The following is a 24,063-nucleotide window of genomic DNA, read 5'->3' on the forward strand; positions in this document are numbered from 1 at the left end:
AACATTGGAAATTCTCAAAGGATCAATAAAAATATTAAGAAAGCAAAGATGCCACTATTCACAGTGAACTAAATTAAGGTTTTACTTAGGAAACTGATAACCAAAGCCCACCCATGGTCATTTGGACTGAAGCAAAGGAATGTAGAAGTATTTTGTGTCCTGAGAAACTCCCCATTCAGGAAGAGGAGCCGACCTTGGACTGGCAGGCTTTCCTTAGCTTTACCTAGAAAAGGTTGACCTGGGGTGAACAGTCCCTGGCAGAGGATGCTATCTGCGTGGATCAGAAAGGTAATGGGAAATCTTCAACCTTTATTTTGAACTAGTCTCTCAATCTTGTTATCAAAAGGGTTTTGATGGTAAATAGATGCTGGGGGAAAGAAGGAGTACCTAGTACCAAAAACATGTTGATGCATTCTCCCATGGGAACACAAGTGTGCTAGCTCAGGAACTGACACTAACAGCAAACCAACAATAAACAAGGGCTGAAATAAAAGGAAATTAAGATTGTTACATGGGTGTGAGACATCCTGATGCCTAAGGAATTGCCAACCCTAGGAGAGATTTCTCTTCTGTCACTAGGGTCTTTCTAGAAAGAGGTGTTGGTTGCCTCTGATGCCTCCAAACTCCAGGCCCAGGTGAAGGAAGCCAGGCACAGATGAGACTGAAGAACACAGGTGTCAGAACAGACCAAGGGGATCAGCTTGTTTGTTTTCTCACTTCCTCTAAGAGCAGGGATCACTGGTCTTGGTTTTAGTTCCAAGATAATAAACTGCTCACTGTTCACCACATGAGAAACACAAGAGCACAAACAGAAAAAAATTCATGCAGAGGAGCCATGGATTATATTTCTATATGTTCCTTTGGTTGTAGCTATGAGCAGTAACAAACTTCAAATGAGCAGATGAAATGAATTTTCAAGATGTAGAACACAGTGACACTGGTAGTGATGGTAGCACAGCACAGTGGATGTATTAAATGTCACTGAGCTGTTCACATAAGGATGGTGATGTGATGGGATGTGGATTTTCCCTCCATTAATCCCTGAGGCTAAGTGCACACAGACCTTTGGGACCCCCTGAATTAATCATCCCTTTCGTCCTCCATTTACTTTTGCTTTTCATTCTGCTTTCCTCTAAGAGAACTGTTTTTTTTCTGCCTAGCCAGATTCTGAATTTCATGGAAAACTAGATAGGGCTGGGTATATTTATTGTCATTTGTTCTTTCTGTACACTGTGTCCTTGGTATCCATTCACATGGATAGACTGCTCACTTTCAATGCCAATTACAGAAGTGCCAGCATCCAGTTCTCCACTCTGGTCTCCACCAGGATGTAGGTAGCTGTTCTTAGGAGCAGGACATCCAAGACACCAGCCTGGGGCTTAGTGCAAGAGTTTCTCTGGAGTTCTGTCCTTCTATAACACTTTAAAAATGGAGATTGCTTATATGTTTCTGATTATAAAAAGCAGTGATAGATTCTTTAGAAAACAAAAAAAAAGGCAGGGAAAAACAGTATGAAGAAGAAACATCAGTATAGCCTGGTAGCCTGTTTTGTATGTCTGAGCGTATCTAGACTTAACCTTGGCTTTCAAACAGACCTAGGAGGTGTCTATATGGTATCTGAAGCTCAGTGCTGCATTAGGCCCTGAGAACATGGTGGTGGCCATAGGACCCAGCCCTGCAGCAGTGCCAGTGGATGACACAGATCAAGCACAAACACATGTTGCTCTAACAGGCAGTGTGGTGCATTCTAGAAGAGAGTGACAACTCCTGGCTTTGCTGGATGGTCAAGATGAGCTTGCCTTCCTCCCCAAAGGAGTGGGAGAGACACTGTGCAGAGAGTCTGCCAGGGGAAGAGAACTCCCTTTAAGAAAGTACACTGTGTTCAAGGAAATGATGCTGAAAAGTATACATAAGAAAGTACAGGAATAGCAAGAGCATCCAAGAGAGGGGAGAAACAGGAGACCTGAGCCTTGCTGACTGCATTGTGTAATTTGTGTTCTGCTTCCATTTTTCAAAGTTACCTGAAGGAAATCATGTGGGACACACTGGGTTCCTGAGTTTCTAGGATTAGGACATCCTACCTGGTGAGATGGAGTGAGCCAAGTGGCTCCTGTGTGAACAGAGGACATGAACTAGGCCACCTGGTGTGTGGTTATTTGAGCTGATTAGGTTCTGCTTCCTTTACAATGTACTTAGTAAAGCACTCCAGTTCCCATACACACACTGGCCTTGGGAGACTGTCAGGCCTGGATCTCTTGGAACCTGGTCAGATATGTTCATGTGGACTCTTAGCTATATTCTTTCTCAGAGCAGAGGGACCAAATCAGCAGGGCCATAGCCCATCCCTGTGGCCGCATTGCCTAGAGACTGGATAAACAGTTGTTGCCTTTTCCTTTGAACAGCCTCTTCCACATTCAATGAGAACCCAGGTAAAGTCTCCAGGTGTCACTCTGAGATCCTTGAGTGCCTCTCTCCACTTGCCAACCCCACTCTGCTTCTTCCTGTGTAAGTCCTGGGTTCACTGTGTTGTCATTAGGGAGTTCCTCTGTTTACAAGTACCACTCCTTTGGGTCTTCGTGGAGTGGGCCTCTCTGCTAAGGAATCAGAGAGAAGGCATAGAGCCCCCTTGTGGCCAAGGATGGGACCTTGAGGCTAGGTTAAAAAGACCTAACCCAGTGCTCCCTGCTCTGGAGCCTCTCCACTTTTCATGGTCTTTAGTTGCCCAGGTGATGGGAAGAAAGGATGGCACTTAATTAGAACCATCTGAGTGTCTCATAGTTAGAATCATTAAAAACACTTATAACTCCCAGGAGTCAAAGTATAGAAATTTAGTACCACTGAAGGAATTCTGAGACCTGCCCTGGAGTGTGGTTCACCACACCCAGTGTCACTCCATACCTAGAAAACTGATTTTTCCCTCTCCAAGCAGGTGTCAGTTTTAAATAGCTTCCTGGTTGGAGTTGGGACTTTGTGCTTCTCCCCACGTCCCCTTCTCCATGTTGGAATTTTATCTGGCTTGAACTTGTTCAGGTCTCTTCTGTGTTGTCACAGTCTTTGTGGGTTTACACGAATCATCCCTGTTGTGTCTGGAAGACGGTTTCCTTAGGGCCCACTGAGACTTATGATCTGTCCACCTCCTCCTACAGATCCCTAAGGTGAGGAGTTTGATAAGGACATGTCATTTAGGGCTGAGTGCTCAGAAGCCTCTCACCATCCACACATTGTCCAGTTGTGCATTTCTGTTTTAATCTCCATCTACTGCAAGAAGTTTCTCTGATGAGGTGTGAGTCATGTACTGCTCAAATGTCATTAGAAGTCATTCTATTTTCATATGTATTAATCAGAATAATAATAGAAGGTTTACCCATAGGGCCCATAACCTGTCTAGTCTCAGGTGCTTCTCCATATTAACAGTGTCAGTTGTTCAGATTTTTGAGTTCTTTGTATATGTTCTAGAGACTAAACTTTTTTCAAATGTACAGCTGTTAAAGATACATTCCCTATTCACCTCAAATGATAGTGTCATTTACAGTACAGCAACATTTGAGTTTTATGAGACCCCATTTATTAATTATTGGTCTTAATGCCTTTATAATAAGAATCCTGTTCAAAAAGTCCTTTACTGTGCCAATGAATCTGAGCATATTCCCTACTTTCTCTCTATCAGACTTAGAGTACCAGATCTCATGTTGAAGTCCCTGATCCATTGATCCATGCAGTTGAGTTTTATACAAGAGACAAAAGTCTAGTTTAATTATTCTGTAAGTAGTTATCCAGTTTGTCCAGAACCATTTCTTGAATATGCTGTCTTTTCGCCTATGTGTATTGTTGGCCTCTGTGACAAAACTCAGATGACTATATTTGTGTTGGCTTATATGTGTGTTTTCAATTCTACTCTATTTATCAGTGTGTCTATTTCTCTGCCAGTGCCATACAGTTTTGTTGTTGTAGCGCTGTAACGTAACTTTAAATCTGAAATGACTATACCTTCAAAAGTTTCTTCTTTTTTTCTCCAGGATAATCTGTTTTGTGTTTTCATATAAAACTTAAGATTACTTTTCAATTTCTGTAAAAGGATTTTATCAGAAACTTGATAGACTTCATTGAATCTCTAGATTTGCTTTCATAGGGTGACCATTTTTACAATATTAATGCTATTAATCCATGAGCATGGAAAATCTTTCGTAGTCTTTCTGATAGCTTCTTTAATTTTATTTTTCAATGCCTGTTTGCTCCACTTAGTGACTGTATGCCATGTATATGGATGGCAGCAAAGGCCAGAAGAGGTGTCAGATCTCTTGGGTTTTGAAATACAAGCAGTTCTGAGCAGCCAAAAGTGGGTAGTGAGTGTTGGGAGTCCAACTCAGGTCTTCAGAAGAGCATCAAGTGTTCCTAACTGTTAAGTCATTTCTTTAGCTTTATTTTTTAGCTTAGAATGAAACAAATTTACAATATAAAATTTTCACTAGTTCAAATATTTTTCCAAAAAATCTGTCTTTTAAAATATTTTTCTCTGTGTCTCTGTCTCTGTCTGTCTGTCTGTCTGTCTGTCTCTCTCTCTCTCTCTCTCAATATATATATTGTTTTTTTGAAACAGGGTTTCTCTGTGTAACAAACCTGGCTCTTCTGGAACTTTATTTACAGACCACGCTTTCTGAAACTCACAGAAATCACCTGCCTCTCCCTCCCTCCTGAGTGATGGTATTAAAGGCGTGTGAAATCATGCCCAGCTTCAGTATATTATTAGTAATAACATGAAACATAGTGATATAAACAAAAATGTACTAAGTTATTAAAAGAGAGGATACACACAGAAATCCCCTAGATGTTAGCTCTGTAATTGCAGTTATAGATAACAAAGTTGTTTGCTCCCCCAAGAACTAGAAGTGACAGTTAACAGCTGCTTTGTCATCTAGTGATAACCATTACCAGTTTGATTTGCCAGAACCTTCCCCTATGGAAGTGTTGCAGGAATGGAAGCAGTCCATTCTAACAGAGTTCTATAGTAAATAAGACAACAGACAAGATAAAATAGACAGATACCTTAAACCAGAGGACACACAGGCCACAACCCAGGAAAACAAAAAATGCCTTTCACCAGAGACCAGATTAGTTGGTTTTTATTTTGTTTTATATTTTTACAAAACATGGCAAACAAAAACAAAAACAAAAAAACCCCCCAAAACAGAAAATACAGCAATTCAGTCAAGGTGAAGGCAAGAGAAAGTTCAGGGGTCAGAAATGGGGACATTCCCAAGTGAAATGACTTGGCAGTCATGTGGTTGGATGTGTTTGCCAGCCCTGAAATTCCAGGGGTTTTGGTCTTAAGTAGCCTGTAGGCACTGCAAGGCAAATTAATGACACCCTAGACAGTTCCAAGACTATAGTCACCAAGAATGTAAACAGAAGTCCATACTGCCCATCACACAGTAAAAACAGGAGCTGAATCATTCTGAGGCTCACAGATCAGTGGGGAAGATGGGATAGAAAGATTATGAGAGCTAAAGGTGATGAATGGTTACCAGGAAATGGTGTTTTCTGGAGATAGTAGGCCGGGTGCATATGCAGCAGTGTACACAGACCTGTGTAAACTCAAGCCAGACAAAATCTCAGCATGAAGAAGGGAGGTGGACATGAAGTCTCAACCCTGGCCAAGGAGCTACTCTCAATTGATACCTGCTGGGGAAGGAGATTTTCTTAGAGTATAGCTTCTGGGAATTCGACTACAGGCCAATGGAAGGCTACACATCCAAGGGTATGTAGGCTGTGCCAACTATCCTTGACAGGTTACAAAACCAAAAAAAGACACAAAGCAGGGTGAGTAAGTAAGGGAGTTGGATCTGAGAGGATTTGGAAAAGGAATGAGTATGATCAAAATCAATTGTAAGAAATTCTTAAGGAAGTAATAAAAATGAGAAGAAAAAATGAAGGAAACTAAATGGTTAAAAAATGAATAGCTGGCCAATATAAAACAAACTCTGCAGTGGTTTGGGTTGGTTTTGTTGGTGGTGGTGGTGTTTGTTTGTTTGTTGTTTTCTGTTTTGTTTTGGAATTTATTTGTTTTTGTTGTTGATTTGTTTTGGTTTTGTTTTTATTTTATGTGGGAGAGAAAACAAACATAAAGCTGAGTAGGTAGGAAGGTAAGAAGGCTCTGGGAAGAGTTGGCAGAAAGGAAAAACATAATCAAAATGTACTGTATGAAAATTAAATAAATGACATATAAAAATATTAGAAGTTAAATATGTTATTTTAAAAAGTTTCACAAGTTAACACAACAAAAGAAGAACTGACATGGCTATAACCATATCAACCTTAATGATGCTATTAAAATTCTTTTTTTCTTTCTTTCATTTTTCTTTATTAAGAGATTTTCTACTTACTCCACATACTAACCACAGATCCCCCCTCCTCCCTCTTCCCACCCCCCAGTCCTCTTTCCCAAGCCATCCCACATCCAGACATCCCCAAAATCGAGGTCTCCCATGGGGAGTCAGCAGAGCCCAGCACACTGAGCCTAGGCAGGTCCAAGCTCCTTCCCAATGCACCAAGCTTGTGCAAGGTGTCACACCACAGGCACTGGGTTCCAGAAGCCTGCCCACAGACCAGGGACAGATCCCGATCCCCCTGTGTGGATTCCCCTCAAACAGTTCGAGCCAAACAAACATCTTTCATATCCAGAGGGCCTAGTCAAGTCCCATGGGGGCTCCACAGCCACCAGTCCACAGTTCATGGGGTTCCACTAGTGTGGCTGGTCATCTCTGCATGTCCTTCCATCATGATCTCAACATCCCTCACCTGCAGTATCTCTCCTCTCTCTCATCAGTTGGATTCATGGAGGTCAGCCTGGTGCCTGGCTGTGGATCTCTGCATCTGCCTCCATCAGTCATCAGGCTCTATGATAACAGCTAGGTGATTTGCTAGGCTGGTCACTAGAGTAGACCAGTCCAGGCACCCTCTGGACCACTGCCAGCAGACCAAGGTGGGGTCAACCTTGTGGATTCCTGAGAGCCTCCCCAGAACCCTGCCTCTTCCTTTTCCCATGATGTCCTATCTATCATGGTATCTTCCTCCCTGCCCTCCCATTCTGTCTCTGTTCTAGCTTGACCCTCCCATTTCCCTATGTTCTCATCCCCCACTCCTCACCCTCTGCCACCCCCCACAACCAGTCCACTCATGTAGATCTCATCCACTTCTCCTTCAGAGGATCATCCATGTGTCCTTCCTAGGGTTTTTCCTTGTTAGCTAACCTCTCTGGTGTTGTGGGTTGCAGTCTGGCCATCCCTTTCCTCACATTTAGTATCCACTTATGAGTGATTACATACTATGTTTGTCTTCTGAGTCTGGGTTACCTCACTCAAGATGATATTTTCTAGTTCCATCCATTTGCCTGCAAATTTCATGATATCATTGTCTTTTTACTGCTGGGTAGTACTCCATTGTGTGTATGTGCCATATTTTCTTTATCCATTCTTCAGTTGAGGGTCATCTAGGTTGTTTCCAGGTTCTTGCTATTATGAATAATGCTGATATGAACATAGTTGAGCATGTGTCCTTGTGGTAAGATTGAGCATTCCTTGGGTATATGCCCAAGAGTGGTATAACTGGGTCTTGAGGAAGACTTATTCCCAATTTTCTGAGAAACCGCCATACGGATTTCCAGAGTGGTTGTACAAGTTTGCATTCCCACCAACAGTGGTGGAGTGTTCCCCTTGCTCCACATCCTCTCCAATATAAGCTGTCTTCAGTGTTTTTGATCTTAGCCATTCTGACAGGTGTAAGATGGTATCTCAGAGTTCTTTTGATTTGGATTTCCCTGATGATTAAGGATGTTGAGTAATTCCTTAAATGCCTTTCAGCCATTTGAGATACTTCTGTTGAGAATTCTCTGTTAAGCTTTGTAGCCCATTTTTAAAGTGGATTGTTTAGTATTTTGATGTCTAGCTTTTTGAGCTCTTTACATATTTAGGAGATCAGCACTCTGTCAGATGTGGGGTTGGAGAAGATCTTTTCCCATTCTGTAGGCTGTCGTTTGGTCTTATTGACCATGTCCTTTGCTCTACAAAAGCTTCTCAGAGAGGCTACCTGGAAAACAGGACCCAAAGAAAGACACGGGGATCGCCCAATGACGGAGAAATGGAAGAGATCTACATGAACAGCCTGGACATGAGTGGGGGTAATGAAGGGCGAGGTTTGAGGGAAAGAGAGCTTGGGGGAGCGGGAGATCCCAGCTGGATCAACAACAGAGAGGGAGAACAAGGAATAGGAGACCATGGTAAATGAAGACCACATGAGAATAGGAAGAAGCAAAGTGCTAGAGAGGCCCACAGAAATCCACAAAGATACCCCCACAACAGACTGTTGGCAATGGTCGAGAGACAGCCTGAACTGACCTACTCTGGTGATGGGATGGCCAAACACCCTAATTGTCATGCTAGAAACCCCATCCAACGACTGAGGGATCTGGATGCAGAGATCCATGGCTATGTCCCAGGTGGAGCTCTGGGAGTCCAATTAGCGAGAAAGAGGAGGGTTTATATGAGCGAGAATTGTTGAGACCAAGGTTGGATAAAGCACAGGGACAAATAGCCAAATGAATGGAAACTCATGAACTATGAACCAATGGCTGAGGGGTCCCCAACTGGATCAGGCCCTCTGAATGGGTAAGACAGTTGATTGGCTTGATCTGTTTGGGAGGCATCCACGCTGTGAGACCGGGTCCTGTGCTCATTGCATGAGTGGGCTGTTTGAAACCTGAGGCCTATGCAGGGTCCTTTGGCTCGGCCTGGGAGGAGGGGACTGGACCTGCCTGGACTGAGTCTACCAGGGTGATCTCAGTCATCAGGAGAGGCTTTGCCCTGGAGGAGTTTGGAATGGGGGGGGGCAGGCTGGGGGGAAGGTGAGGGGGACGGGAGGGGGAAGAACAAGGGAATTCGTGGCTGATATGTAGAACTGAATTGTATTGCAAAATAAAAAAAAAAGCTTCTCAGTTTCAGGAGGTCCCAGTTATTAATTGTCTCTCTCAGTGTCTGTGCTACTGGTGTTATATTTAGGAAATGGTCTCCTGTGCCAGTTCGTTCCAGACTACTTCCTACTTTCTCATTTATCAAGTTCAGTGTAACTGGATTTATGTTGAGGTCTTTGATCCACTTGGACTTGACTTTTGTGCATGGTGACAGATATGGATCTATTTGCAATCTTCTGCATGCTGACATCCAGTTATGCCAGCACCGTTTGTTGAAGGTGCTTTCATTTTTCCATGGTACAGTTTTGGCTTCTTTGTTGAAAATCATATGTTCATAGGTGTATGGATTAATGTCAGGGTCTTCAATTTGATACCATTAGTCCACATGTTGGTTTTTATGCCAGTATCAAGCTGTTTTTATTACTGTAGCTCTGTAGTAGAGCTTGAGGTCAGGGATCATGATGACTCCAGAGGTTGCTTTATTATAAAGGATTCTTTTAGCTATCTGAAATTTTTTGTTTTTCCATATAAAGTTATGTATTGTTCTTTCCAAGTCTGTGAAGAATTGTGTTGGGATTTTGATGGGTATTGCATTGAATCTATAGATTGCTTTTGGTAAGATTGCCATTTTTACTATGTTGATTCTACCTATCCATGAGCATGGGAGATCTTTCCATTTTCTGATATCTTCTTCAATTTCTTTCTTCAGAGACTTAAAGTTCTTATCATACAGGTCTTTCACTTGCTTAGTTAGAGTTACCCTAAGGTATTTTATATTATTTGTGGCTATTGTAAAAAGTGATGTTTCTTTGATTTCTTTCTCAGCCACTTTTTCATTTGTAAATAGGAGGGCTACTGATTTTTTTGAGTTAATCTTGTATCCTGCCACCTTACTGAAGGAGTTTATGAGCTGTAGGAGTTCCCTGGTAGAATTTTTGGGGTCACTTATGTATACTATCATATTGTCTGCAAATAATGAAAGCTTGACTTCTTCCTTTCCAATTTGTATCCCCTTGATCTCCTTATGTTGTCTTATTGCTCTAGCTAGAACTTCAAGTACTATATTGAATAATTATGGGGAGAGTGGAGAGCCTTGTCTTGTTCCTGATTTTAGTGGAATTGTTTTGAGTTTCTCTCCATTTAATTTGATGTTGGCTGTGGCTTGCAGCAAATTGCCTTTATTGTGTTTAGGTATGTTCCCTGTATTCCTGGTCTCTCTAGAACCTTTATCATGAAGGGGTATTGGATTTTGTCAAAGGCTTTTTCAGCCATCTAATGAGATGATCATGTGGGTTTGTTTCCTTCAGTTTGTTTATACAGTGTATTACATTGACAGATTTTCATATGTTGAAACATCCTTGCATCCCTGGGATGAAGCCTACTTGGTCATGGTGGATAATTTTTTTTATGTGTTCCTGGATTCAGTTAGCCAGTATTTTATTGAGTATTTTTGCATCAATGTTCATGAGGGAGATTGGTCTATAATTCTCTTTCTTTGTTGCATCTTTGTGTGGTTTGGATATCAGGGTAACTGTAGCCTCATAAAAAGAATTTGGTAATGTTCCTTCTGTTTCTATGGTGTGGAATGATCTGAAGAGTATTGGGATTAGCTCTTCTTTGAAAACCTGGTAGAATTCTGCACTGAAACAATCTGGTCCTGGGCTTTTTTTGGTTGGGAGACTTTTAATGACTGATTCTGTTTCCTTAGGGGTTATTGGTCTATTTAAATAGTTTGTCTGCTCTTGATTTAACTTTGGTATGGAGTACCTATCTAGAAAATCTTCCATTTCTTTCAGGTTTTCCAATTTTGTGGAGTACAGGTTTTTGAAGTGTGACCAGATGATTCTCTGGATTTCCTCATTGTCTGTTGTTATGTCCCCCTTTTCATTTCTGATTTTGTTAATGTGGATGCTCTCTCTCTCTCTGCTTTTTGGTTAATTTGGATAAGGGCTTATCTATCTTGTTGATTTTTCTCCAAGAACCACCTCTTTGTTTCATTTATTCTTTGCATTGTTCTCTTTGTTTCTATTTTATTGATTTCAGGCCTCAATTTGATTATTTCTTGCCATCTATTCCTCCTGGGTGAGTTTGCTTCTTCTTGTTCTAAAGCTTTCAGTTGTGCTGATAAGTCACTAGTGTGAGATTTCTCCAACTTCTTTATGTGGGCATTTAAATCTAGGAATTTTCCTCTTAGCACTGCTTTCTTGGTGTCCCATAGGTTTGGGTATGTTGTACATTCGTTTTCATTGAATTCTAGGAAATCTTTAATTTCTTTCTTTATTTCTTTCTTGACCCATTGGTGTTTCAGGTGGGCATTATTCAGTTTCCATGAGATTGTAGATTTTCTGTAATTTTTGTTGTTGTTGAAATCTAACTTTAAGCCATGGTGGTCTCATAAGACATAGGAGGTTATTTCAATTTTTTGTATCTGTTGATATTTGCTTTGTGACCAAGCATGTGGTCGATTTTTGAGAAGGTTCTATGGGGTGCTGAAAAGAAGGTATACTCTTTTGTGTTAGGGTGGAATATTCTGTAGATATCTATTAAGTCTGTATGAGTCATAATGTCTGTTAGTTCCTTTATTTCTCTATTAAGTTTCTGTCTGGCAAACCTGTCCATTGGTGAGAGTGGGGTGTTGAAGTCTCCCACTACTAGTGTATGGGGTTTTATGTTTGATTTAAGCTTTAGTAATGTTTCTTTTACAAATGTCAGTGCCCTTGTATTTGGGGCATAAACATTCAGAATTCAAACTTCATCTTGTCAGATTTTTCCTGTGATAAATATGTAGTGTCCTTCCCAATCTCTTTCAATTGATTTTAGTTTGAAGTCTATTTTATTATATATTAGGACAGCTACACCAGCTTGCTTCTTAAATCCATTTGATTGGAAAGTCATTTCCCAGCCTTTTATTCTGAGTTGGTGTCTGTCTTTGAAGTTGAGATGTGTTTCTTATATGCAGCAAATGGATGGATCTTGTTTTTGTATCCATTCTGTTGTCCTGTGTCTTTTATAGTTGAATTGAGACCATTGATATTGATGGATATTAATGACCAGTTATTGTTAATTCCTGTTATTTTTTTGGTGATAGTGTTGTATGTTTCCCTTCTTTGGTATTTGTTGGTATGGGACTATCTCTTGACTGTGTTTTCATGGGTGTATCTAACTTCTTTAGGTTAGATTTTTCCTTCAAGTGCTTTCTGTAGGGCTTGATTTGTAGAGAGATATTGTTTAATTCTGATTTTACCATGGAATATTTTGTTTATTCCGTCTATGTTGGTTGAGAGTTTTGCTGGGTATAATAGTCTGGGTTGGCATCCATGGTCTCTTAGTATCTGCATAACGTCTGTCCAGGACCTTCTGGCTTTTAGAGTCTCCATTGAGAAGTCTGGTGTTATACTTATGTGTCTGCCTTTATATGTTACTAGGCCTTTTTCCTTTGCAGCTCTTAATATTTTTTCTTTATTCTGTATGTTTAGTGGTTTGATTATTATGTGGCAAGGGGACTATTTTTTTTGGATCCAGTCTATTTGGTGTTCTCTAATCCTCCTGTGTTTTTATAGGCATTTCCTTGTTCAGGTTGGGAAAGTTTTCTTCTATGATTTTGTTGAATATATTTTCTGTGCCCTTGAATTGGTATTCTCTTTCTTCTATGCCTATTATTCTTAGGTTTGGTCTTTTCATGGTGTTCCAAATTTCCTGGACATTTTAGGTCATGACTTTGTTGGCTTTAGTGTTTTCTTTGACTGATGAATCTATTTCTTCTACCATATCTTCAATGCCAGAGATCTGCTCTTCCATCTCTTACATTCTGTTGGTTATACTTGCATCTGTAGTTCCTGTTTGTTTACCCAGATTTTCCACTTCCAGCATTACCTCAATTTGTGTCTTCTTTATTGACTCCATTTCAGTTTTGAAATCTTGAACTGTTTCCCTCACTTGTTTAATTGCTTTCTCTTGGTTTCAAGAGATTTACTGATTTCTTGCCATTTTTTGTTTGGCTTTTCCTCAATTTCTTTAAGGGAAGTTTTCATTTCCTCTTTTAAGATCTCTAATATCTTCTTAAAGTCATTTTTATGGTAGATATCTTCTGTTTCTTCTGTGTTGGGATGTTCAGGTCTTGCTGATTTAGGTTCTGATGGAGTCATGTTGGTTTTTATGTTGTTGACTGTATTTTTGCACTGGCGTCTACCCATTCCTTTATCCACTTGGTACAAGTGCTGTCTGTGTGTGAGGGAGCTTCTCTTGGTCTGATTGATACTCTTGATCCAGTAGGAGCTCTTGGTCTAGTTGATGCTGATGGACTTTTTGTCTTAGGGAGCAGCTCTTAGTCCAACTGGTGCTAGTGGGTTCTGTCTCAGGGAGTAACTGCAGTCTTAGCATGTGGTAGATGGTGGTAATCTGACCTGTCTGCAGGATGTCTGCCTGCAAACTGGCCTCTTAGTCCAGTTGGGTGCCGGCAGGCTGTGTCTCAGGAAACAGTTGCAGTCTTGGAGGGTGGGTGGGATTTGGAGGAGGTGTGGCTTGGGTTACAGGGTCTGATGGGGGATGGGGTAGTCTGACCTGTGTGCAGGAGGTCTGCCTGCCAACTGGTCTGAAACTGGAACTGCAGTGGGCGGTGGTGTAGAGGCACAGGGTTGTGCCCCTGGGCCAAAGCCTAGGGTCTGGGGTGTTCAGGTATGAGGATAAAGATTCACCTCTTAGTCCAGTCAGGTGCTGGCAGGCTCTGTCTCAGGGAACAGTTGCAGTCTTGGAAGGTGGGTGGGATTTGGGGGAGGTGTGACTTGGGTTACAGGCTCTGATGGGGAATGGGGGTAGTCTGACCTTGTTCTGCCCAGATTAGGACCCCAAAAGAGACCACTAGAGACTGAAGATGTCCAGAATGCAATAGCAAGTTTTATTTGATTCCCGAACGTGCGTAGTTCAAGCTAGCCGGGAGCTCTCGTCCACCATGCCTGACACTACAACGCAGGGAGGAGAGTTCCTCTTTCTTGGGGAAGTTAGTTTTTATAGGCAAAAACCACAAAATTCCTTAGGGGGAAGGGGGTTAGTACAGGTCCATCCTTGATTGGTCCATTTTTTTCCAGGGCCTAGACTTTGTCTTATTCTAGCTTATCTGTTTGCCCTGTCAGGAGTTTTACAACCCATTTCCAGGGGCTGGTCATGTTATCTCTGGAGAGGGGCATCTCATAGTTAATCGGTCACCACCAGACATCCTGACTTTGTTCTTTTGAAAACTCCTGACTTTACCCTCTCCAGGAAGGGGGAACTGACTCAGTTCTGTTTATTTTAAGATATCTCTTCCCTCAGCTTTCTTGGGTTTCTGGGGAACTGTGTCTGAGCCTTTGGTGGTGGGGGTCTTTCATTCCCCCCTTCTATTGGCCCTAGAGGGGCTCAATCATGGGCCCCTAACTTGTTCTAATTCAAGAGATTCCCATGTTCTCACTCCAGGGCCTGCATATGACTCATATTCAGTGGTCCTGACTTGAGTATAACCACGTTGTACCATGAGTTGTATGGTGCCTAGCCTCTGTTTCATAAATTGTACTAGTCTGTTAAGGATACAGGGCCCAAAGATGAGTAAGGTAATACGAATCACGATGGGCCCTATTAGACTAGAAATTAAAGTAGTTAACCAGGGGGACCAATTGAATAACCCCTGATACCAGGAACTCTGTTGATCTTTTTGTCTATCTTTTATCCCTTTATGGATCTCATCTAGATTTTTAGTAACCACTGCTGAGTGATCAACATAGAAACAGCATTCTTCTCCTAATGCTTTGCACAATCCCCTCTGCTGTAAGAATAACAATTCCAGTTCTCTTTGATTCTGCAGGGCAAATTGTGCTAGTGAATCAAGAGACTTTTGGAGAAACCTAACAGAAGTTTCTAACTTATCAAGGTTTATGTCTACTAGATGTCTTAATTCTTGAAACTTATTTTGCTGTAAAACCATATAAGTGGCTCCTAATCCGGCTCTGGTAGCTCCTAAGCCGAGGAGTGCAGTCACCACTAGGGCTATCATGGGTTCTCTCTTTGATTGTGGAGCTAGTCGGGTCACTACCTCTTCATTGCTATGATATAGCACATGAGGAAGCATCAACACCAGGGCACAAGAATCATTCCATAAAAACAAAAACTCAATAGCCACATAAGGAGATCATCAGGTCTTATGACAGAGCTAGTACACACCTGCATCTGTAGGTTGGAGCCATAAAGGAGTTGTGGAATTAACCTTTTGGCACCTGGACTAATATTCATCCTGATAATTTTCAGAGGTGACACAGGTCATATTATTGGCAACCAATGGGAAGGAGAGCCCAGTGGGGTCCTCTATGATTGGGTCACCCCACTTGCATCTTGAAGGGTTGTCTTCCATGTTGAAATGCCCTTTTACCCCTACAGCTTCAAGGAAGGGGGGCGTCTGTACAAGCACATCCAACAGGAGGTGGTTAAGTCTGGTTGGGAGTGATTTAGGCCTAGAAATGCCATTTGTATCACCAACAGGGTGAGCCCTTCATCCTCAGGTAATTGGTGGGGGGGTGGGGGTGCCCTATCCTTGTGAGTAATGGAATAAGTGGCCCACTTCTCTGGGATTAGTTGCATTGGGGGTACTGTGATTCTAGTTTGGGGAACAGATTGCATAGGCCCAACAACTTGGGGCTCCTGGTAAGGCTGCACACTCCTTCTTATTGAGAAAAGCAACCCCTGGTCTCCTCCCTGGTGATATAACTGGAGGCCCCACATGCCTCCCATATCCCAATTGAAGGCATGTTTTACTGCCTCTGTAATGGTCACCTGGATTGGGTTGCATCTGTATTTGGAACACTGGCCATACAGGGGGTTGGATGCAAGACGAGTCTGAGCAACTCATTGAACCCTGAGATTACCCTTTTGTATTATCCAGTGTCCCATCCCCGTTTGCTCACATCCCCAATTGGCACAGTAATAATCATCTGCACCTCCACATCGAGTTACCTCCTTTGCAGTTCTGTTGCTTCCTGGGTGTACATAAAAAGGGGTATCTCATAACACAGTTCTCTTCAGTATATGAGAACATCCTGGGCTTTTTGGGTTGCCAGTCAAAGAAGAGTACATCCCTTGGTTCTACTGCATTCTGGTCATCCTTCATGGGCTGGTGTCCAATCACCTATGTCCCAAGAGCCTGGGGCCAAGTCATAGAGGTCGAAGTAAAGCTTGGGCCACCATACTCTAGGAACAGTCTCGAGGGTGGTGCTGTTAAGGACTTCCCCATTACCAGCATTGACCACTACCTACGTCACCTTCTGGGGTTGGTGAGGATTGAGCATTGTCCTGTTTACTGCCTGGAGGGTCCCCAGCAGACATAGTAACAGGATTGGGATCATGGCATTGGAGCTTGAGTTTCAAGGGATCAGTAGGATGTTTGGACACTCCCTAGGTTTTGTCTGGATATTTCTCAGCTGCAGGCACCACGGGTCGGGTGTGGGTGTGGTGAATCCAAGGGGAGATGCCATCCACTTTGAGGGCCATTGGGGTGGTCAAGATGATGAGGTAGGGTACTTTCCACCATGGCTCCAGGGATCTGCACTGATGTCTCCAGATCAGAACCCAATCTCCAGGCTCAAAACTGAGGCTCAGGGGGAAGGAGGGTGAGTATAGGGCCTGTAGTTGAGGCCATATGTCTTCCTGCACTTGGGACAGAGCTTTCAGACTCTCAAGAAGGTCTACCTCTTCTGGTGGCAGAATCAATTCAGTCTGGAGGCTAGGCACAAGAGGTGGAGGTAGACCATATATTATTTCAAACGATGTCATCCCTAGCTGATAAGGGGAGTTTCTTACATGGAACAAGGCAAAGGGAAGGAGAGTCACCCAGTCACCGCCAGTCTCTAGGGCTAATTTGGTTAGGGTCTCTTTTAGGATCTGGTTCATTCTTTCAACCTGGCTGGAGCTCTGTAAGCACAATGTAGTTTCCACTCAGTCCCCAGTGCAGTGGCTATTCCCTGACTTACCTGTGAGATGAAGGCTGGGCCGTTGTCTGACCCGATCATGTGTGGGAAGCCAAACCTGGGGAGGATCTCATCCAATATCTTCTTGGCCACCACATGAGCTGTCTATTGTTCGGTGGGGTAGGCTTCAGTCCATCCTGAAAAGGTATCTACAAGAACCAGTAGATATTTATATCCATATTTACCTGGTTTGATCTCTGTGAAGTCTATTTCCCAGTACATACCAGGGCGGGTCCCTCCCATGCGGGTGCCCTTTTCTCCTTTTGCCTTGTAGACGTTTACCAGTTGGCAAGGTCTGCACTCTGGCACAATTTTGTCGATCACGTAGCTGGCCTGTCTAATCTTCAGTGGGGACCCAGAGATCAATTCTCTCAGCTTTCGAATCCCCAAGTGGGAGGCCTGATGGATTCTTTTGAGTACATGTTTTCCTAGTAGTCTCGGTAGTAGAATTTTTCCTGAAGGTAGTTGCCACCAGCCATCCTTCTTGTATGCTCCTTTCAGTTGACTAGCCCAGGCCTCTTCATCTGAGTCATATTTTGGCAGCAAGGGTAGGCTGCAAGGGCCTGGGTCAGTCAGAATGGGCAGGGCTACAGTACTCATAAGCATAGCCACCTCCCTAGCCACCTCCCTTGCCTTTTTATCTGCCAGATTGTTTCATTTTGAAACTGCATCTGTCCCCTTCTGATGTCCTGGACAGTGCATCACTGCGAGCTTCTTTGGGAGCCAGAGTGTTTGTAACAATTCTAATATCTCTTGTTTACTTTTGACAGTCTTTCCCTCAGCAGTCAGTAGTCCCCTTTCTGTATATGTAGTATGAATCTTAAAAGTTCTTATTAATAGGATCAAACCTGTGAGCCAGGTATTGGGTTGAAGCTGGAAGATCAGAGATACAGAACAAGCCACAGCTACCTCACTTCGCTGGATCCTCAGCTGGTCTTGTTTCCTCAGACTGGAGGCCTCTGAGTTCTCATCCAGAATGGGTCTCAGCTGAATTGTGCTAGAAGCCTGAATGCTTAACCAGCCAAATTCTTCTTGTTTCTGGTCTTCACGCCTTATATATCTTTCTGCTTTCTACCACCATTCCCTGGGATTAAAGGCTCACTTTCTGGGATTAAAGACATGTGTCACCATGCCTGGCTGTTTCCAATGTGGCCTTGAACTCACAGAGATCCAGAGGGATTTCTACCTCCGGAATGCTAGGATTAAAGGTATGTGCTACCACTGCCTATCCTTTATGTTTAATATTGTGGCTGTTCTGTCTCTGACCCCAGATAAGTTTATTAGGGTGCACAATATTTTGAGGAACACAATACCACCACATGTATATATTGCCCTGTGAATGTGTAAGGTAGCAAAAGCATACCTACTGTCCGTATAGACGTTGATCTTTTTGTCTTTGCCCGGGCATAATGCTTTTGTTAATGCTATCAGTTTGGCCCGCTGGGCTGAGGAGCCAGCTGGAAGGGTTTCTGCCCAGACCACCTCCTGGGTGGTGGTGACCGCAGCCCCCGCATACCTGCGTCCATCCCGTACAAAGCTGCTCCCATCCATGAACCAGGTTTCTTCTGCATCTGTCAGTGGTGTATCTCAGAGGTCTGGTTGAATGCAATGCACTTTGGAGAGGATCTCATTGCAGTCATGGAGGGGGGCCTCTAGGTCTGGATCAGGTAGCATAGTGGCCAGGTTGAGGGCAGTGGGTACCTGGAATGTTATTCCACTTGGGTTTAGGAGTAGAGCTTGGTAATGAGTCACCCTGGCATTACTCATCTATCTGTCAGGAGGCTGTTTTAGAACCAACTCCAGGGCATGTGGAGTGGCCACCATGAGACTTTGTCCCACTGTGAGTTTGTCTGCGTCTTTAACTAACAAGGCCATGGCAGCAATGATGCATAAGCATGGGGGCCATCCACCTGCCACAGAGTCCAATTTCTTAGATAAGTAGGCCATTGGCCTCCTCCACGGTCCAATGTTCTGGGTCGACATTCCTTTTGCCACTCCCTTGTTCTCATCCTCTTAGAGGAGGAAGGGCTTATTGATGTCGGGGAGTCCCAGGGCCAGGGCCTCTAGTAATTTCTGCTTAATGGTGTCAAAGGCAGCTTGTTTCTGAGAGTCCCAAGTCGGGGTCTGTTCTTTTGTAGCCTCATAAGGAGGGTGGGCAATTTCAGTGTATCCTGGGATTCAAAGCCTGCAGACTCCTGCAGAGCCTAGGAACTCCCTGACTTGTCGTACTGTCCTGGGTGTTGGTATTTTTAATACCATCTCTTTTCTCCCCTCGGACAGCCATCTTTTCCCCTCTTTTAACATGTATCCCAGGTAAGTTACTGCTTCTGCAGATCTGGGCCTTTTTGGCTGAGGCCTGATAGCCCAATGTCCCCAGTGTCCTCAGGAGATCTTCAGTTCCTTCCTGGCACTCCTCCTTTTTCCTAGTGGCTATTAGTATGTCATCTACAAACTGTAGAGGAGAGACCTAGGGGTGCTGGGAGCAGTACTCACTCAGATCCTCATGGAGAGCTTCATCAAATATGGTGGGTGAGTTCTTGAATCCTTGTGGCAGTCTTGTCTAAGTCAGTTTTCTTGACAAGGTTCCCCTGGGTGTCAGGAGGACTGAACTTTCTACTCCTGTGTCCACCATGGACAGGTTTCCCTTCCACTCTTAGAGTTACCCTAGGCTCAGGGAGGGGGGGCTGAGCCCCATCCTCCCTAGTCACCGTCATCCTCCAGGGAGGCAGGGATGGAAGTTGGCTTTCTTCCTAGTCCCACTAGCGTCTCTCCCTTACCCTTATTTTTAGGGCATTCTCTAGCCCAATGTCCTTCTTCCTTGCAGTACACACACTGGCTCTTTCCTAGCTTAGGTTGAGGCCTTTTTCCCTTCTCAGAAGCTTCCTGCTTCTGCAGCCAGGAGCACTCTCTCCATCTGTGTCTGTTGCTGTTCCAATATCTTGGTCAGGCTCCTTCCTTGTCTCTTATCTCTCTTGTCCTCTCTCTCTTGACATCCTCTTTCCTTTCTCTCTACCTTCTGTTCCTCTGTCTCTCTATAAACCTTTTCTGCCACTGCCACTAAGTCCCTCAGACTCCTCTTTCTTAGTCTTTCTAGTGATTGTAGTTTTTTTCTAATATCTGGTGCTGCCTGGTTCACATAGGCTAGAATAACTGCTTGTTGGGCTTCCTCAGACTCTGGGTTGCATGGTGAGTGTTTCTTGAAAGCACCAATCAACCTCTCTAGATGTGCAGCTGAGCTTTTTTCATTCCCCTGCCTTACATCATAAATTGTTGCCATATTAGTAGGCTTGCACACAGCAGCCTTGAGACCTGCCAACAGAGCCTGGCGGTATACATGGAGACTTTCCTTATCTTCTGCCATATTATAGTTACAGTCGAGGCGAGTGGATGGAAAAGCAGCCGCTGCCAGGGCAGGATCCGCTAGGGGGCACCCGTGGGTCCTGGAACTAGCTTCCGAGCATTCTCCAGAATCCGGTTTCTCTCCTCCACGGTGAAGAGGACCCCCAATAGTTGGCTTATATCATCCCATGTAGGTTGGTGTATGAATAAAACTGTCTCCAAAGGGTTAGTTAAGTCTTGGGGGTCCCTAGAGAATGGTGCATTTGGGGCCTTCCAGTTATACAGGTCACTAGTGGTGAAGGGCCAGTAGTGAAATGGTTGGTTCCCTGCCTCATCTGGGGGCCCCACAGGTCTAAGGAGAAGGGCTGTGGTGTCTGGCTGGGGGGTCCCCCCTTCTGCTGCAGGTGGATTGTGCCAGCCCCTTCCCCTCGGCTCTCGATGGCTGAGGCTCCTGGGCTTCTTCCACAGGTGCTGTGGGATGGACCTAGGGAGGGGGAGAATAGGGAGGCAGAAAAAATTCTCATGCTTGATTTGTCTGAACTTGAACTCTACCTTTCTGCTTTTGACATAAAAAGAAAAGGTTATCAGTTTGTGTTTTATGGAATTTAGATACAATTGGAAAAGAGACAAAAGGAAACAACATCCCTTCTACCCCCCTTAGTGAGGCCAATTGTTAAGCAATTGCATAAGTTTACCCATTCAGGGAGAGACACTGTTGTAAGACCAGTTCCTTCGAATTTCAACACTCCTTCCAAATTGAAAACTCTGCCCAAAGATGGAGCAGGGAGGCACAGGAACCTCAGGTGGTAAAGAGGAGGGAAACAAAGTCACATCTCTGGGAAAATAGAAACTTGGAAGATTCTTGAGGGCCCCTAACCAACAGTCTAAAAAGAAGTAACCAGTTTCTGAGGTGGCCACTCTGACCAGCCAAACTGTGAAAAGAAAAGCATTGTTGGGACTCTGGAGGGGTGAGCTGTGTGTAGAAAAGCTTTGTTGGAACTGTGTGTGTTGGGGGGACGGTTGTGTTTAGCTGGCTGGGACTGTGGAGAGTGGGCTGTGTGTAACTGCCTGCAAGCTGAACAGGGACCTCCAGGGTTGCAGGTTTTCCCAAGTGGTCACCAGTGTTGGGGTGGGCTTTCTGATGATGCAGCTACTTTTGAGTTGTCTCTGGTCCTTTTAAGTGACTTCCTCTAAGAAGAGCGCATTGGTTCACCAAATTAGACATTGGGGCAGTGGTTACTTTGGTTAGCTGTGGGCTTCTTTTCTGGGGTGAGTAGACATGGGTGTTGCATCTCCTGAGGAAATGTCTGTCACAGCAGACACTCTAATCAATAACATTAAGTCATGCATTATAGGTCAAAAAACAGCATGGACTGAAAAGGCCTAAGAAATAAAGAAAGACTCACTAAGTAACCACCTACAGCTTGGACTGCCTGTCTGCATTCAGAATGGTGATAGACTGCTTATGTTTTTTGAGATCACACAACAGATAAACACTTGGGAGTCAACTAGAGAATCCTCTTAGCAAGGAGACCACAGCTTCAGATGAAATGGAAAAGAGAAGGAGGCTTTGAAAAAGACAGTTGCCAATTGTTCCAACAAACTCACTGCCACTTGGATCAAGGCATACCTACTGTCCTGCTGTATATGATGGTGGCCCCCAGTGTGGGTTTGATTTGAGTCTTCAGAAAACTGTTTATGAGTGACCACTTCAGACTGCTTAACTAGATGATTCTGCAATATTGTAGATCAGAAACTAGGAGTAATACACACCATCTAGGATGGATTTAAAACTTATCTAAAATAGGTGTTAGAGTTTCTGCTCTTGCCGGGAGGTGGTAGCTCATGCCTTTAATCCCAGCACTCCAGAGGCAGAGCCAGGGGGATCTTTGTGAGTTTGAGACCAGCCTGGTCTACAGAATGAGATCCAGGACAGGCACTAAAACTACGCAGAGAAACCCTGTCTTGAAAAAACCAGAGAGAGAGAGAGAGAGAGAGAGAGAGAGAGAGAGAGAGAGAGAGAGAGAGAGGGAGAGAGAGATTTTGCTCTTACAGTCCTATGTACGCATTCAAATCTAGTGACAGTTCTCTGCTGATAACTTAAAAAAAAATCAGAATCCCTGTAAGATCAACTGACAGGGAAGATGACTCGCCCAGAGAGAGTACCTTGTGATACTACAGTAGAAAGCTTGCAAGAGTACAGCCTTGGACACAGTGCACTGGGGTCAAGAGAACACCTCAAGATCAGTGGACACTCAAATAGGAGATTTAAAACTGACCTAACACTAGCCAGGTCATGGTGGCACACGCCTTTAATCCTGGTACTTGGGAGGCAGAGGAAAGTGGATCTGTGAGTTCAAGGCTGGCCTGGTCTACACAGAGAAACCCCATCTTGAAAAAACAAAAACAGACAAACAAAAAACTTGATTTAACACAGCAATGGTGGTTGTGTTCTTTTGTACTTTGTTCATCCTAAGGAGCATTATACCTTCAAACTGATGTGAAAATGTTTGGGTATGTTTCGCAAAGAGTGTTTTAAATATGTCTGACCTTTATATGACAGGAGGGATGAATACTGGCCCAACACTTTCACTATGAGGTGTTTATACATACTCCTAATAAACCACAAAATTAAAAGTTATACTGTATTCCAAGGAGTTGAAAATGCTATACCCTACTCTAATATCAATAACTGGGACCTGTTATGAATTAAAAATATGTATGGTTGAGATTAACAATTGTCTCTCCTGTTTTTTGTTTGTTGGTTTGTTTGTTTGTTTGTTTGGTTGGTTGGTTTTGTTTTGTTTTTAATGTACTATTCTCACAGGCTAGTATTGAGGATGTCAACTTGACACAAGCTAGAGTCATTTGAGAAGAGGGAACCTCAACTAAGAAAATGCCCCAACAGACTGGCTTGTGGGCAAGTCTGTGGTGTGTTTTCTTGATTGATGGTTGATGTGGGAGGGTCCAGTTCATTATGGGTCATGCCACCTCTGGGCCTGTGTTCCTCAGTGGTATAAGAAAGCAGGCTAAGCAAGCTATGTTCATTCATGGCCTCTGTTCCAGTTCTGGCCCTGACTTCCCTCACTGATGGAGTATGACCTGGGAGTTGTAAGATTAAATAAACCCTTTCCTCCCCATGTTACCTTTGTTTGTGCTGTTTTATTACAACAACAGATACCCTAAGACATGGGGTGCATTAAAAATAGTCTGAATTTGGTAAGTGGGAAATAATACACCCTCTCCACATTTTTGCTGTGGCTACCTAAACCAGCTGCAGGGGTGATCCCTCATGTGCAATAAAGTGACTTGCTCTTTTGTGCCTGCAAACAGCATGAGGACTCTGTAGCCTGGGATAAATCATGACGGGCTCACCTCAGAAGGCCCACCTGACTTGTAAAGTAACAACAAAATGACATTTGCTTCCAGTCGCTTGTGGTGATAAAGTGCATCTGTGAAACACTACAAAATACATCTCTATGGTTAACTTCAAAATGCCACCTATGGTAAGACTCCTGCATGCAGAGTGGAACACCCAGCTTTTCAGGGTTGGAGGCTTAGATAAAAATGAATTTGGTTCCAAATAGGAAAATCTACACAGTTCACAATATTAAAGAGACAGAAAAGTATTCTTTAAGATCCAATGTCTAGTAAAAAAGAATTCCTATTTTACAAGGAACACAGAGGAAATCCCCTAATCTGGTGAGAGAATTCTGAAGGAACACTCTTGCAAGTACCATGTTCCATAGAGAAAGGCTTCAAAAGATGCCACATGAC

This window comes from Peromyscus eremicus, chromosome 12 (genome assembly GCF_949786415.1).
Source record: "Peromyscus eremicus chromosome 12, PerEre_H2_v1, whole genome shotgun sequence".
Taxonomy (NCBI): domain Eukaryota; kingdom Metazoa; phylum Chordata; class Mammalia; order Rodentia; family Cricetidae; genus Peromyscus; species Peromyscus eremicus.